This window comes from Panulirus ornatus, chromosome 45 (genome assembly GCF_036320965.1).
Source record: "Panulirus ornatus isolate Po-2019 chromosome 45, ASM3632096v1, whole genome shotgun sequence".
Taxonomy (NCBI): domain Eukaryota; kingdom Metazoa; phylum Arthropoda; class Malacostraca; order Decapoda; family Palinuridae; genus Panulirus; species Panulirus ornatus.
The window spans coordinates 1,231,337-1,247,276 of NC_092268.1; the positions used below are offsets into that span (position 1 = coordinate 1,231,337).

Consider the following 15,940-nt stretch of genomic DNA (forward strand, 5'->3'; position numbering starts at 1 on the left):
AACTTCAGTGAAGGGCGCAAATGGGAGGTGAAAACAAGTAGTGGTGATGTGAGAAGGAGATGGAGTGAGTATTTTGAAGGTTTGTTGAATGTGTTTGATGATAGAGTGGCAGATATAGGGTGTTTTGGTCGAGGTGGTGTGCAAAGTGAGAGGGTTAGGGAAAATGATTTGGTAAACAGAGAAGAGGTAGTGAAAGCTTTGCGGAAGATGAAAGCCGGCAAGGCAGCAGGTTTGGATGGTATTGCAGTGGAATTTATTAAAAAAGGGGGTGACTGTATTGTTGACTGGTTGGTAAGGTTATTTAATGTATGTATGACTCATGGTGAGGTGCCTGAGGATTGGCGGAATGCGTGCATAGTGCCATTGTAGAAAGGCAAAGGGGATAAGAGTGAGTGCTCAAATTACAGAGGTATAAGTTTGTTGAGTATTCCTGGTAAATTAAATGGGAGGGTATTGATTGAGAGGGTGAAGGCATGTACAGAGCATCAGATTGGGGAAGAGCAGTGTAGTTTCAGAAGTGGTAGAGGATGTGTGGATCAGGTGTTTGCTTTGAAGAATGTATGTGAGAAATACTTAGAAAAGCAAATGGATCGGTATGTAGCATTTATGGATCTGGAGAAGGCATATGATAGAGTTGATAGAGATGCTCTGTGGAAGGTATTAAGAATATATGGTGTGGGAGGCAAGTTGTTAGAAGCAGTGAAAAGTTTTTATCGAGGATGTAAGGCATGTGTACGTGTAGGAAGAGAGGAAAGTGATTGGTTCTCAGTGAATGTAGGTTTGTGGCAGGGGTGTGTGATGTCTCCATGGTTGTTTAATTTGTTTATGGATGGGGTTGTTAGGGAGGTAAATGCAAGAGTTTTGGAAAGAGGGGCAAGTATGAAGTCTGTTGGGGATGAGAGAGCTTGGGAAGTGAGTCAGTTGTTGTTCGCTGATGATACAGCGCTGGTGGCTGATTCATGTGAGAAACTGCAGAAGCTGGTGACTGAGTTTGGAAAGTGTGTGGAAGAAGAAAGTTAAGAGTAAATGTGAATAAGAGCAAGGTTATTTGGTACAGTAGGGTTGAGGGTCAAGTCAATTGGGAGGTGAGTTTGAATGGAGAAAAACTGGAGGAAGTGAAGTGTTTTAGATATCTGGGAGTGGATCTGGCAGCGGATGGAACCATGGAAGCGGAAGTGGATCATAGGGTGGGGGAGGGGGCGAAAAATCCTGGGGGCCTTGAAGAATGTGTGGAAGTCGAGAACATTATCTCGGAAAGCAAAAATGGGTATGTTTGAAGGAATAGTGGTTCCAACAATGTTGTATGGTTGCGAGGCGTGGGCTATGGATAGAGTTGTGCGCAGGAGGATGGATGTGCTGGAAATGAGATGTTTGAGGACAATGTGTGGTGTGAGGTGGTTTGATCGAGTGAGTAACGTAAGGGTAAGAGAGATGTGTGGTAATAAAAAGAGCGTGGTTGAGAGAGCAGAAGAGGGTGTTTTGAAGTGGTTTGGGCACATGGAGAGGATGAGTGAGGAGAGATTGACCAAGAAGATATATGTGTCGGAGGTGGAGGGAACAAGGAGAAGAGGGAGACCAAATTGGAGGTGGAAGGATGGAGTGAAAAGGATTTTGTGTGATCGGGGCCTGAACATGCAGGAGGGTGAAAGGAGGGCAAGGAATAGAGTGAATTGGAGCGATGTGGTATACTGGGGTTGACGTGCTGTCAGTGGATTGAATCGGGGCATGTGAAGCGTCTGGGGTAAACCATGGAAAGCTGTGTAGGTATGTATATTTGCGTGTGTGGACGTATGTATATACATGTGTATGGGGGGGGGTTGGGCCATTTCTTTCGTCTGTTTCCTTGCGCTACCTCGCAAACGCGGGAGACAGCGACAAAGTATAATAAAAAATAATAATATAAAAATAATTTGAGCACTCACCTTTATCCCCTTTGCCTTTGTACAATGGCACTATGCAAGCATTCCACCAATCCTCAGGCACCTCACCATGAGTCATACATACATTAACTATACATACCAACCAGTCAGCAACACAGTCACCCCCTTTTTTAATAAATTGCACTGCAATACCATCCAAAACCACTGTCTTGCCGGCTTTCATCTTCCGCAAAGCTTCCACTCCCTCTTATCTGTTTACCAAACCATTCTCCCTAACCCTCTCACTTCGCACATGAATGTGGCCTTTTTTGGTCTGCTTAACTGGTGCTACCTCGCTGACGCAGGGGGGTGGTGATGCTGTTTCCTGTGGGGTGGCACGGGTAATTGAAGAAAGCAAGCAAGTATCAATATGTAACTGTGTATATATATGTATAAGTGTGTATGTACATGTGCATGTATGGGTGTCTATGTATACATGGGTATATGAGTGGATGGGCCATTATTCGTCTGTTTCCCGCATCAGTGGGAAACAGCAATTAAATATAACAAATAAACATATATAAATATTAATAATTAACACAGACTAAAAAGAGCTAGAAAATCAAACAATAAAATATCAAAGCCTAAAATAAATGAACTTGGAGAAACTAACAAACAGCCATGTCAAACATAGCAATGCAAGACCAGAAATTATCACCCAGTGCACTGAAAGAGGTACATAAAAAAAGGACATGGAAAAGCAACAAATTAAGTACAACAGTCATATCTATCTATCTACGTGTATATCTCTGATGACCTGTCCTTTTGGAAACTCCCTCAAGGGGATGGCCATAGCATAACTCTCCTCACCCTAATAGACCACCCTAATATTCCTACCAACTACAACTACCTAACATCTCTGCCTGATCTTCCAGCCTACTACTTCTATGTAAAGCTCCCACCTCATTCTATCTACTACTTCTACTTAATATTAATGTTAATTTGCTGAGAGGTGCAACTGGAGGGATGTCTGATCATTATCTTGTGGAGGATAAGGTGAAGATTTGTATAGGTTTTCAGAAAAGAAGAGTGAATGTTGGGGTGAAGAGGGTGGTGAGAGTAAGTGAGCTTGGGAAGGAGACTTGTGTGAGGAAGTACCAGGAGAGACTGAGTACAGAATGGAAAAAGGTGAGAACAATGGAAGTAAGGGGAGTGGGGGAGGAATGGGATGTATTTAGGGAATCAGTGATGGATTGTGTAAAAGATGCTTGTGGCATGAGAAGCGTGGGAGGTGGGTTGATTAGAAAGGGTAGTGAGTGGTGGGATGAAGAAGTAAGATTATTAGTGAAAGAGAAGAGAGAGGCATTTGGACCATTTTTGCAGGGAAAAAATGCAATTGAGTGGGAGATGTATAAAAGAAAGAGACAGGAGGTCAAGAGAAAGGTACAAGAGGTGAAAAAGAGGGCAAATGAGAGTTGGGGTGAAAGAATATCATTACATTTTAGGGAGAATAAAAAGATGTTCTGGAAGGAGGTAAATAAAGTGCGTAAGACAAGGGAGCAAATGGGAACTTCAGTGAAGGGCGCTAATGGGGAGGTGAAAACAAGTAGTGGTGACGTGAGAAGGAGATGGAGTGAGTATTTTGAAGGTTTGTTGAATGTGTTTGATGATAGAGTGGCAGATATAGGGTGTTTTGGTATAGGTGCCGTGCAAAGTGAGAGGGTTAGGGAAAATGATTTGGTAAACAGAGAAGAGGTAGTAAAAGCTTTGTGGAAGATGAAAGCTGGCAAGGCAGCAGGTTTGAATGGTATTGCAGTGGAATTTATTAAAAAAGGGGGTGACTGTATTGCTGACTGGTTGGTAAGGTTATTTAATGTATGTATGACTCATAGTGAGGTGCCTGAGGATTGGCGGAATGCATGCATAGTGCCATTGTACAAAGGCAAAGGGGATAAGAGTGAGTGCTCAAATTACAGAGGTATAAGTTAGTTGAGTATTCCTGGTAAATTATATGGGAGGGTATTGATTGAGAGGGTGAAGGCATGTACAGAGCATCAGATTGGGGAAGAGCAGTGTGTTTCAGAAGTGGTAGAGGATGTGTGGATCAGGTGTTTGCTTTGAAGAATGTATGTGAGAAATACTTAGAAAAGCAAATGGATTTGTATGTAGCATTTATGGATCTGGAGAAAGCATATGATAGAGTTGATAGAGATGCTCTGTGGAAGGTATTAAGAATATATGGTGTGGGAGGCAAGTTGTTAGAAGCAGTGAAAACTGTTTATCGAGGATGTAAGGCATGTGTACGTGTAGGAAGAGAGGAAAGTCATTGGTTCTCAGTGAATGTAGGTTTGCGGCAGGGGTGTGTGATGTCTCCATGGTTGTTTAATTTGTTTATGGATGGGGTTGTTAGGGAGGTGAATGCAAGAGTTTTGGAAAGAGGGGCAAGTATGAAGTCTGTTGTGGATGAGAGAGCTTGGGAAGTGAGTCAGTTGTTGTTCGCTGATGATACAGCACTGGTGGCTGATTCATATGAGAAACTGCAGAAGCTGGTGACTGAGTTTGGTAAAGTGTGTGAAAGAAGAAATTTAAGAGTAAATGTGAATAAGAGCAAGGTTATTAGGTACAGTAGGGTTGAGGGTCAAGTCAATTGGGAGGTAAGATTGATTGGAGAAAAACTGGAGGAAGTAAAGTGTTTTAGATATCTGGGAGTGGATCAGGCAGCGGATGGAACCATGGAAGCGGAAGTGAATTGTAGGGTGGGGGAGGGGGCGAAAAACCTGGGAGCCTTGAAGAATGTTTGGAAGTCGAGAACATTATCTCGGAAAGCAAAAATGGGTATGTTTGAAGGAATAGTTGTTCCAACAATGTTGTATGGTTGTGAGGCGTGCGCTATGGATAGAGTTGTGCGCAAGAGGGTGGATGTGCTGGAAATGAGATGTTTGAGGACAATGTGTGGTGTGAGGTGGTTTGATCGAGTAAGTAATGTAAGGGTAAGAGAGATGTGTGGAAATAAAAAGTGTGGTTGAGAGAGCAGAAGAGGGTGTTTTGAAATGGTTTGGGCACATGGAGAGAATGAGTGAGGAAAGATTGACCAAGAGGATATATGTGTCGGAGGTGGAGGGAACGAGGAGAAGTGGGAGATCAAATTGGAGGTGGAAAGATGGAGTGAAAAAGATTTTGAGTGATCGGGGCCTGAACATGCAGGAGGGTGAAAGGCGGGCAAGGAATAGAGTGAATTGGATCGATGTGGTATACCGGGGTTGACGTGCTGTCAGTAGATTGAATCAGGGCATGTGAAGCGGCTGGGGTAAACCATGGAAAGTTGTGTGGGGCCTGGATGTGGAAAAGGAGCTGTGGTTTCGGGTATTATTGCATGACAGCTAGAGACTGAGTGTGAACAAATGGGGCCTTTGTTGTCTTTTCCTAGCGCTACTTCGCACACATGAGGGGGGAGGGGGATGGTATTCCATGTGTGGCGAGGTGGCGATGGGAATGAATAAAGGCAGACAGTGTGAATTGTGTGCATGGTTATATATGTATGTGTCTGTGTGTATATATATGTGTACATTGAGATGTATAGGTATGTATATTTGCGTGTGTGGACGTGTATGTATATACATGTGTATGGGGGTGGGTTGGGCCATTTCTTTCGTCTGTTTCCTTGCGCTACCTCGCAAACGCGGGAGACAGCGACAAAGCAAAATAAATAAAAAACACTTCTACTTAATGTTTCTACCTACTACTTTCATCAACTGCTCTTACCACTTACCAAGGGAGGGATAACGCACAGCATTTACTGCACAAAACCTTGAGTTATGAAGAACGAGTTGTGAGTTCAGGGTTGTCAAGGGTTATGTGTGACAGGAGAGATTGTATGTTGGTGGACAGAATGCCAGTAGCTACCTCCGACATAGGAATGCAAGCTGACAACCACAGAAGTGGTGACGCACCACACAGTCATCACTAACTTTCCCAATACCTAGGTGGGTAGTACATGCAATATAAATAACTCTCTGGTTAGTGGCTACCTTTCAACTACCTCCTAACATATATTCAAGGACATTAAAACTACACGTAAAAATCTCAACAACGATAATTGATATCTTTTTATAAAAATAGATGCAGCAACACTTCACATCTACAAATATATGAAATCCTGTGATTATAACTTATAAAGGTAGTACATAGATTGGCCACAGTATACCAGTATGCTTCCATTCACATGAATAAGAATTCCTAACTCCTTATGTGCATTCTAAACACGTGGAAATTACTGTAAGATGTAGACTCCAGGCTTCACAGATAATATGGTACACATCCACAAGAATTAAAGCAATGTAATATGCTTTGTGTTAAGGACATTTTTCTAAGAGGTCACAGCACTGTTCTATGGTGCAATTTCATGGTCACTTAACATTTGAATGCTTGGTGTAACAACATCTTAAATCACTTCAAATATTTCATGAAAATATTTCATATTTCTATCCTGGGGATAGGGGATAGAGAATACTTCCCACGTATTCCCTGCGTGTCGTAGAAGGCGACTAAAAGGGGAGGGAGCGGGGGGCTGGAAATCCTCCCCTCGTTTTTTTTTTAATTTTTCAAAAGAAAGAACAGAGAAGGGGGCCAGACGAGGATATTCTCTCAGAAGCCCAGTCCTCTGTTCTTAACGCTACCTTGCTAATGCAGGAAATGGCGAATAGTTTGAAAGAAAAGATTTCATATTTCATTTGTACCACTATATAAAGACATTCAATGCACTTCAGATTTTTCTTTCTATGTATCTCAATGCATTTCATACACACATAAATACAATCAAGCACTGGAACATATCTTTTCTAATCAACCCACCTCCCACGCTTCTCATGCCACAAGCATATCTTTATCACTTGACAAGAAACAAAGAAACTTCTCGAGTTGGTATAACCATTATAAGGGCTAACACATAATATGACAAATACAAAACCAGTTCTTTCATGTCAATTCTAGACTGGGTGGATGGGTATATTACAATAAGAAATGCTGAACAGCACATAATACAAAGCTCATAAAGTTTAGAGAGTAACATCAAGCACATTATTTCTCTTACAAATTACATAAATGCAACAGTTGATATCCAACTTTTCACAAACTAATTTTAAAAACAATCTCTGCACTCGCAACTTCATTTTATAGGTCCTGTTTTAGTTATGCATAACATGGCATAGGTTAGAGTGCCTAGTATCACTAATTGATGTGGCATTCTATGTAAAATGTATCTCTATAACTGAGGAAACAAATCAGAAATGTGTACGCTCATACAAATACTTACCTTGACATACCTAGGTGTTGTACATTTCTGATAAGAAAATCAAAAGTAAAGATCTTAATGTTTAGTGAGACTGAGCAATGTCAACACAAATGAAACTTAATGACATTTATGTTCGCAGAGTTTATAAATGTATGTCGAGGGAGTAGTCTTATCTTAATGTTGGGCAAAATGTAATAAGAGATGACTTGGTCTGCATACAGTTTTTATGTATTTAATGTTTTCTGTTCAGAAGGATCTAGCTATGTTGCCTAAACTGACTCATATCAAATTACAAATACTGAAACCCTTGACAGGTGACCTTAAACTAAAATGCCTGTGATATTTTGGTTCATACTAAATATGCACCACAAACATTACTGCTGTGATATTACCGTTACACAGATAATAATATAAAAATAAATCTGATCATGAGAGCTTTTAATTCCTCAATAATCAGAAACACAAAAGTTTCCATGTCAATGTTCCATTAACTACAGTGGTAAAACTCACTTATGTTAACTTTGTGCCTTCTTGACATAACATTTCAGAATGGGAAAGAAAAACAGAGTTCCTGGAATTATACAGGATGTGTGGATCAGGCACATTGTACAAATTCAACGAGTTGAAAGTTTATTTCTAAAAGTTTACGAACGATGCGACACCCTTGTTGGAGTGTTTCATAACTACCTTACTGGATAAAAACGTATCTACTTTTTAAATGGTACGAAGGTTACATTACTCACTTATTGTTGCTGCATACAGTAGATAATCTATTATCACTTCGTTATTATGGATGAAATATACAAGAAACGTGTTCCTGCATCACAACAAACATTACGAGAGTCACGACGAACTTTTAATTACAGGTTGCGTTATATTTTATCTCATGGTTTTGTATCTATTTTCGGTATTAATTTCAAAACAATTTCATAAATGCTGGGTTATAATTTATTGAAGGAAATGTTTTCTATTAGATAGCATATACTAAACCTTATTTGCATAATTCATTATATAAATTGTCCTAAAAATATTCTACGTAAGTTGTATATAAACACCATCTCTCAGGACGCTCTCTGATAAATCAGTTAAAATTTAGAAATCTGATTTATCCTTCGGGCTGGTAATATGGCCCCTGTCACTAATTCAATTGTAATTACCTAGACATATTTAGGCTTTTTCATCAAAACTAGATATATTAATTCGGGTTTCGAAAGGGTTCTATAAAAGATTAATCTTCTGATAGAAATGAAATCGACCGTGATGGCATGGCTTGCAATGCTGATTGGCTAACTCCATTTTTCTTTTGACCAATTGGGAGCTTTGTTTATACAGGACGAAGGAGAACACGACTTATTTATTGCAACTATATCCAATGAAGGTGATAATCATGAGCAAATGTATATAAGATGACCTAGGCTGATGAACAAAGTAGGGATTTTCAAAGCTTATGTAATACATAAATCAGAATTTGGCTTATATGAACGGTATTTGTCAGTGAGTGTTCATGATTACTCTCATCATCATAGTAAAAAAAAAGTGAGGAGACACCATCAGGTGGCGGGAAACCAAGTGATGTTCCTCTCGTGTCACCGGAGCGAGCAGTTACCCTTTGGTTTCCCAATAGGTGAGATCTCGTGTGTGATATTGTAATTACCACTCTCGTTATAGATGATTAATGAGTTTTCTTAGATTAATGAGATGTCTTTAGATAAGAGGACGGTGTATGTGATTGATGAGGAAAGAAAACAAATCTGTCCTACTTTGAACTGAGAAATACCTCGAAAATGATAGTTGGCTCGTTAGTGTACTGGGATGGTGTATGTGGGGCTCGGTCATGATGGAACTGGTATGTTGTCAAAGGCAGGACTGACATTTGGTCAGCATTACAATAACTCTTGTGTTCATGTGTTATGGTGTTTCTTTAAGAGTTTTCTCGCGAGTTCAGTGAAAGATTCTTGGCTCATTCCGCACTGGTCATATACGAATGAAAATATTTATTTATGGATAAGATTTATTAGTGTCCAAGGAGAGTGTTGGCGCCACACGTATGAAAGTGGACTGCGAAAATAATGGAATGACGCATTTAATCCATTGTGGACACGTCAGTCTGTAAGATGCCTTATTGAATGTATAAGATCCCATTGTCAGTCTGTAAGATGCCTTATTGAATGTATAAGATCCCATTGTCAGTCTGTAAGATGCCTTATTGAATGTATAAGATCCCATTGTCAGTCTGTAAGATGCCTTATTCGAATGTTAAGATCCCATTGTCAGTCTGTAAGATGCCTTATTCAATGTATAAGATCCCATTGTCAGTCTGTAAGATGCCTTATTGAATGTATAAGATCCCATTGTCAGTCTGTAAGATGCCTTATTCAATGTATAAGATCCCATTGTCAGTCTGTAAGATGCCTTATTCAATGTATAAGATCCCATTGTCAGTCTGTAAGATGCCTTATTGAATGTATAAGATCCCATTGTCAGTCTGTAAGATGCCTTATTCAATGTATAAGATCCCATTGTCAGTCTGTAAGATGCCTTATTCAATGTATAAGATCCCATTGTCAGTCTGTAAGATGCCTTATTGAATGTATAAGATCCCATTGTCAGTCTGTAAGATGCCTTATTGAATGTATAAGATCCCATTGTCAGTCTGTAAGATGCCTTATTCAATGTATAAGATCCCATTGTCAGTCTGTAAGATGCCTTATTGAATGTATAAGATCCCATTGTCAGTCTGTAAGATGCCTTATTGAATGTATAAGATCCATTGGCTCATCCATGTAATATAGAATGCCTTATAATTAGATATGTATGTAAGATGTATTTAGTCCCATTGTCAGTCTGTAAGATGCCTTATTGAATGTATAAGATCCCATTGTCAGTCTGTAAGATGCCTTATTCAATGTATAAGATCCCATTGTCAGTCTGTAAGATGCCTTATTGAATGTATAAGATCCCATTGTCAGTCTGTAAGATGCCTTATTGAATGTATAAGATCCCATTGTCAGTCTGTAAGATGCCTTATTCAATGTATAAGATCCCATTGTCAGTCTGTAAGATGCCTTATTCAATGTATAAGATCCCATTGTCAGTCTGTAAGATGCCTTATTGAATGTATAAGATCCCATTGTCAGTCTGTAAGATGCCTTATTGAATGTATAAGATCCATTGTCAGTCTGTAAGATGCCTTATTGAATGTATAAGATCCCATTGTCAGTCTGTAAGATGCCTTATTGAATGTATAAGATCCCATTGTCAGTCTGTAAGATGCCTTATTGAATGTATAAGATCCCATTGTCAGTCTGTAAGATGCCTTATTGAATGTATAAGATCCCATTGTCAGTCTGTAAGATGCCTTATTGAATGTATAAGATCCCATTGTCAGTCTGTAAGATGCCTTATTGAATGTATAAGATCCCATTGTCAGTCTGTAAGATGCCTTATTGAATGTATAAGATCCCATTGTCAGTCTGTAAGATGCCTTATTAATGTATAAGATCCCATTGTCAGTCTGTAAGATGCCTTATTGAATGTATAAGATCCCATTGTCAGTCTGTAAGATGCCTTATTGAATGTATAAGATCCCATTGTCAGTCTGTAAGATGCCTTATTGAATGTATAAGATCCCATTGTCAGTCTGTAAGATGCCTTATTGAATGTATAAGATCCCATTGTCAGTCTGTAAGATGCCTTATTGAATGTATAAGATCCCATTGTCAGTCTGTAAGATGCCTTATTGAATGTATAAGATCCCATTGTCAGTCTGTAAGATGCCTTATTGAATGTATAAGATCCATTGTCAGTCTGTAAGATGCCTTATTAATGTCATATCGAGATGCCATATGTTGTCATGTCTTAAGATGCCTTATTAATGTATAAGATCCCATTGTCAGTCTGTAAGATGCCTTATTCAATGTATAAGATCCCATTGTCAGTCTGTAAGATGCCTTATTGAATGTATAAGATCCCATTTCAGTCTGTAAGATGCCTTATTCAATGTATAAGATCCCATTGTCAGCTGTAAGATGCCTTATTGAATGTATAACGATCCTCATTGTCAGTCTGTAAGATCCTTATTGATGTACAGATTTTGCCTATTGCATCCCCTGTGTAAGAGCCTTTCAATGTATTCCCTTTCCTTTTGATGCCTTATGCCCCTGTAATTGCCTTTGGCGGCCCAAAGGGATTTAAAGTAAACCTTTAATTTGTCTTTATTTTTGGATGCCACCATGCAACTGTATTGGACCTTGGCACCCCTAAACGGTCTTTAAGTAAACTTTTAATTTCGTCTCTTTCCCTTCAGATCCAGTATTCCCTGTAAAGGCCTTTAAGACGCCAAGGGGATTTAGATTAATCCTTCAATTTTCCTCTAAATTTTTGGATGCCTCACCCAATTCTCTTGCCCTTTGCATCCCAAAGTGGCATTAAAGTAAGCTTTCCAAATGTTTTCTTTCCCTTTTGATGCCTCTATTGCCCTGATATTGCCTTTGCGGCTCCAAGGGATAATACTTAACCGTTAATTTGTCTTTTATTTTGGATCACATTGCAACTGTATGACTTGGCATTCCTAAATCGTCTTTTAAGAAACTTTTATTTGTCCTTTCCTTAGATGCCATTATTCACTGTAAAGGCCCTTTGAAGTCGCAAGGGGATTTAATTAATCCTTCATTTTCCTCTAATTGTAGATGCCTCACGCAATTCTCTTGCCATTTGCATCCCCAAAGTGGCATTAACGTAAGCTTTCCAAATGTTTTTCCCTTTTGATGCCTCTATGCCCCTGTAATTGCCTTTGCGGCTCAAAGTGGATTAAATAAACTTAATTTTCTTTTTATTTTTGATGCCATCATGCAACTGTATTGGACTTTGGCACCCCTAAAGGTCTTTTAAGTAAACTTTTAATTTGTCTCTTTCCCTTCAGATGCCATTATTCCCCTGTAAAGGCCTTTGAAGACGCCAAAGGGATTTAGATTAATCCTTCAATTTTCCTCTAAATTTTTGGATGCCTCACGCAATTCTCTTGCCCTTTGGCATCCCCAAAGTGGCATTAAAGTAAGTTTTCCAAATGTTTCTTTCCCTTTTGATGCCTCTATGCCCCTGTAATTGCCTTTGGCGGCGCCAAAGGGATTTAAATTTAACCGTTAATTTTCTTTTATTTTTGGATGCCACATGCAACTGTATTGGACCTTGGCACCCAAACGGTCTTTTAAGTAACTTTTAATTGTGTCTCTTCACCTTCAGATGCCATTATTCCCCTGTAAAGGCCTTTGAAGACGCCAAAGGGGATTTAGATTAATCCTTCAATTTTCCTCTAAATTTTAGGATGCCTCACCGCAATTCTCTTGCCCTTTGGCATCCCCAAAGTGGCATTAAAGTAAGCTTTCCAAATGTTTCTTTCCCTTTTGATGCCTATATGCCCCTGTAATTGCCTTTGGCGGCTTCAAAGGGGATTTAAAGTAAACCGTTAATTTCTCTTTTTATTTTTGGATGACATCATGCAACTGTATTGGACTTTGGCACCCCTAAAGTCTTTTAAGTAAACTTTTGATTTGTCTCTTTCCCTTCAGATGCCAGTATTCCCCTGTAAAGGCCTTTGAAGACGCCAAAGGGGATTTAGATTAATCCTTCAATTTTCCTCTAAATTTTGGATGCCTCCACGCAATTCTCTTGCCCTTTGGCATCCCCAAAGTGGCATTAAAGTAAGCTTTCCAAATGTTTCTTTCCCTTTTGATGCCTCTATGCCCTGTAATTGCCTTTGGCGGCTCCAAAGGGGATTTAAATAACCGTTAATTTGTCTTTTTATTTTTGGATGACACATGCAACTGTATTGGACTTTGGCACCCCTAAACGTCTTTTAAGTAAACTTTTAATTGTCTCTTTCCTTCAGATGCCAGTATTCCCCTGTAAAGGCCTTTGAAGACGCCAAAGGGGATTTAGATTAATCCTTCAATTTTCCTCTAAATTTTTGGATGCCTCACCGCAATTCTCTTGCCCTTTGGCATCCCAAAGTGGCATAAAGTAAGCTTTCCAAATGTTTCTTTCCCTTTTGATGCCTTATGCCCCTGTAATTGCCTTTGGCGCTCCAAAGGGGATTAAATACCTTAATTCTCTTTTATTTTGATGCATCATGAACTGTATTGACTTTGGCACCTAAACGTCTTTTAAGTAAACTTTTATTGTCTCTTCCTTAGATGCATATCCCCTGTAAGGCCTTGAAGACGCCAAAGGGATTTAGATTAATCTTCAATTTCTCTAAATTTTTGGATGCCTCACGCAATTCCTTGCCTTGGCATCCCAAAATGGCATTAAAGTAAGCTTTCCAATGTTTCTTTCCTTTTGATGCCTCTATCCCTGTAATTGCCTTGGGCTCAAGGGATTAAGTAAACGTTAATTCTTTTTATTTTAGACCATGCACTGTATGATTGCCTAAAGTCTTTTAAGAAACTTTTATTGTCCTTTCCCTTAGATCCATATTCCTGTAAAGCCTTTGAACAAAGGATTAGATTAATCCTTCAATTTTCCTCTAAATTTGATGCCTCAGCAATTCTCTTGCCTTGGCATCCCCAAAGTGCATAAGTAAGCTTTCAAATGTTCTTTCCCTTTTGATGCCTTATCCTGTATTCTTGGCGGCCAAAGGATTTAAACCTTAATTTTCTTATTTTAAGCCATCACTGTATGGACTTGACTAAAGGTCTTTTAGCTTAATGTCTTTCTTAGATCCATATTCCCTGTAAGGCTTAGAAAAGTTAATTAATCTCATTTTCCTTAATTTTGATGCTCACGCAATTCTCTTGCCTTGCATCCCCAAATGCATTAGTAAGCTTTCCAAATGTTTCTTTCCCTTTTGATGCCTCTATGCCCTCTAATTGCCTTTGGCGGCTCCAAAGGGGATTTAAAGTAAACCGTTAAATTGTTTTTTATTTTTGGATGCCATCATGCAACTGTATTGGACTTTGCACCCCTAAACGGTCTTTTAAGTAAACTTTTGATTTGTCTCTTTCCCTTCAGATCCAGTATTCCCCTGTAAAGGCCTTTGAAGACGCCAAAGGGGATTTAGATTAATCCTTCAATTTTCCTCTAAAGTTTTGGATGCCTCACCGCAATTCTCTTGCCCTTTGGCATCCCCAAGTGGCATTAAAGTAAGCTTTCCAAATGTTTCTTTCCCTTTTGATGCCTCTATGCCCTGTAATTGCCTTTGGCGGCTCCAAAGGGGATTTAAAACTTAACCGTAAATTTCTCTTTTTATTTTTGGATGACATCATGCAACTGTATTGGACTTTGGCACCCTAAACGGTCTTTTAAGAAACTTTTAATTTGCTCTTTCCCTTAGATGCATATTCCCTAAAGGCCTTTGAAGACGCCAAAGGGATTTAGATTATCCTTCAATTTTCCTCTAAATTTGGATGCCTCACCGCAATTCTCTTGCCCTTTGCTCCAAGTGGCATAAATAAGTTTCCAATGTTTCTTCCTTTTGATGCTCTATGCCTGTAATTGCCTTTGCGCTCCAAAGGGATTAAATAACCGTAATTTCTTTATTTTGAACATCATAATGTATTGGACTTTGGCACCTAAACGGTCTTTAAGAACTTTTATTTGTCTCTTTCCCTTAGATGCATATCCCCTGAAAGCTTTGAAGACGCCAAAGGGGATTTAGATTAATCCTTCAATTTTCCTCTAAATTTTTGGATGCCTCACCGCAATTCTCTTGCCCTTTGGCATCCCCAAAGTGGCATTAAAGTAAGCTTTCCAAATGCTTCTTTCCCTTTTGATGCCTCTATGCCCCTGTAATTGCCTTTGGCGGCTCCAAAGGGGATTTAAACTTAACAGTTAATTTTCTCTTTTTATTTTTGGAAGGCATCATGCAACTGTATTGGACTTTGGCACCCACTAAACGGTCTTTTAAGGAAACTTTTAATTTGTCTCTTTCCCTTAGATGCCAGTATTCCCTGTAAAGGCCTTTGAAGACGCCAAAGGGGATTTAGATTAATCCTTCAATTTTCCTCTAAATTTTTGGATGCCTCACCGCAATTCTCTTGCCCTTTGGCATCCCCAAAGTGGCATTAAAGTAAGCTTTCCAAATGTTCTTTTCCCTTTTGATGCCTCTATGCCACTTAATTGCCTTTGGCGGCTCCAAAGGGGATTTAAAGTAAACCGTTAATTTCTTTTTTATTTTTGGATGCCATCACTATTGGCCCTTGGCACCCTAAACGGTCTTTTAAGTAAACTTTTAATTTGTCTCTTTCCCTTCAGATGCCATATTCCCCTGTAAAGGCCTTTGAAGACGCCAAAGGGGATTTAGATTAATCCTTCAATTTTCCTCTAAATTTTTGGATGCCTCACCGCAATTCTCTTGCCCTTTAGCATCCCCAAAGTGGCATTAAAGTAAGCTTTCCAAATGTTTCTTCCCTTTTGATGCCTCTATGCCCTGTAATTGCCTTTGGCGGCTCCAAAGGGGATTTAAAGTAAACCGTTAATTTGTCTTTTTATTTTTGGATAACTCATGAAAAAAAAAAAAAAAAAAAAAAAAAAAAAAAAAAAAAAAAAACCCCCCCCCCCCCCCCCCCCCCCCCCCCCCCCCCCCCTCTTGCCCTTTGGCATCCCCAAAGTGGCATTAAAGTAAGCTTTCCAAATGTTTCTTTCCCTTTTGATGCCTCTATGCCCTGTAATTGCCTTTGGCGGCTCCAAAGGGGATTTAAACTAACAGTTAATTTCTTTTTATTTTTGGATGAACATCATGTAACTGTATTGGACTTTGGCACCCCCTAAACGTCTTTTAAGGAAACTTTTAATT

General features: G+C 39.3%; 1 protein-coding gene across 3 annotated transcripts in view; it reads right to left on the reverse strand.

Moving 5' to 3' along the window:
- LOC139762981 (rab proteins geranylgeranyltransferase component A 2-like) overlaps nt 1-8,005 on the reverse strand; it is a 33,695-nt gene extending 25,690 nt beyond the window's left edge. For all 3 annotated transcript variants that reach the window (XM_071688438.1, XM_071688437.1, XM_071688434.1), the window contains exon 1: nt 7,893-8,005. The gene's annotated coding sequence lies outside the window, so the exon portion shown is untranslated. The remainder of the gene's footprint in view (nt 1-7,892) is intronic.
- Between the last annotated feature and the right edge of the window lie 7,935 nt (nt 8,006-15,940).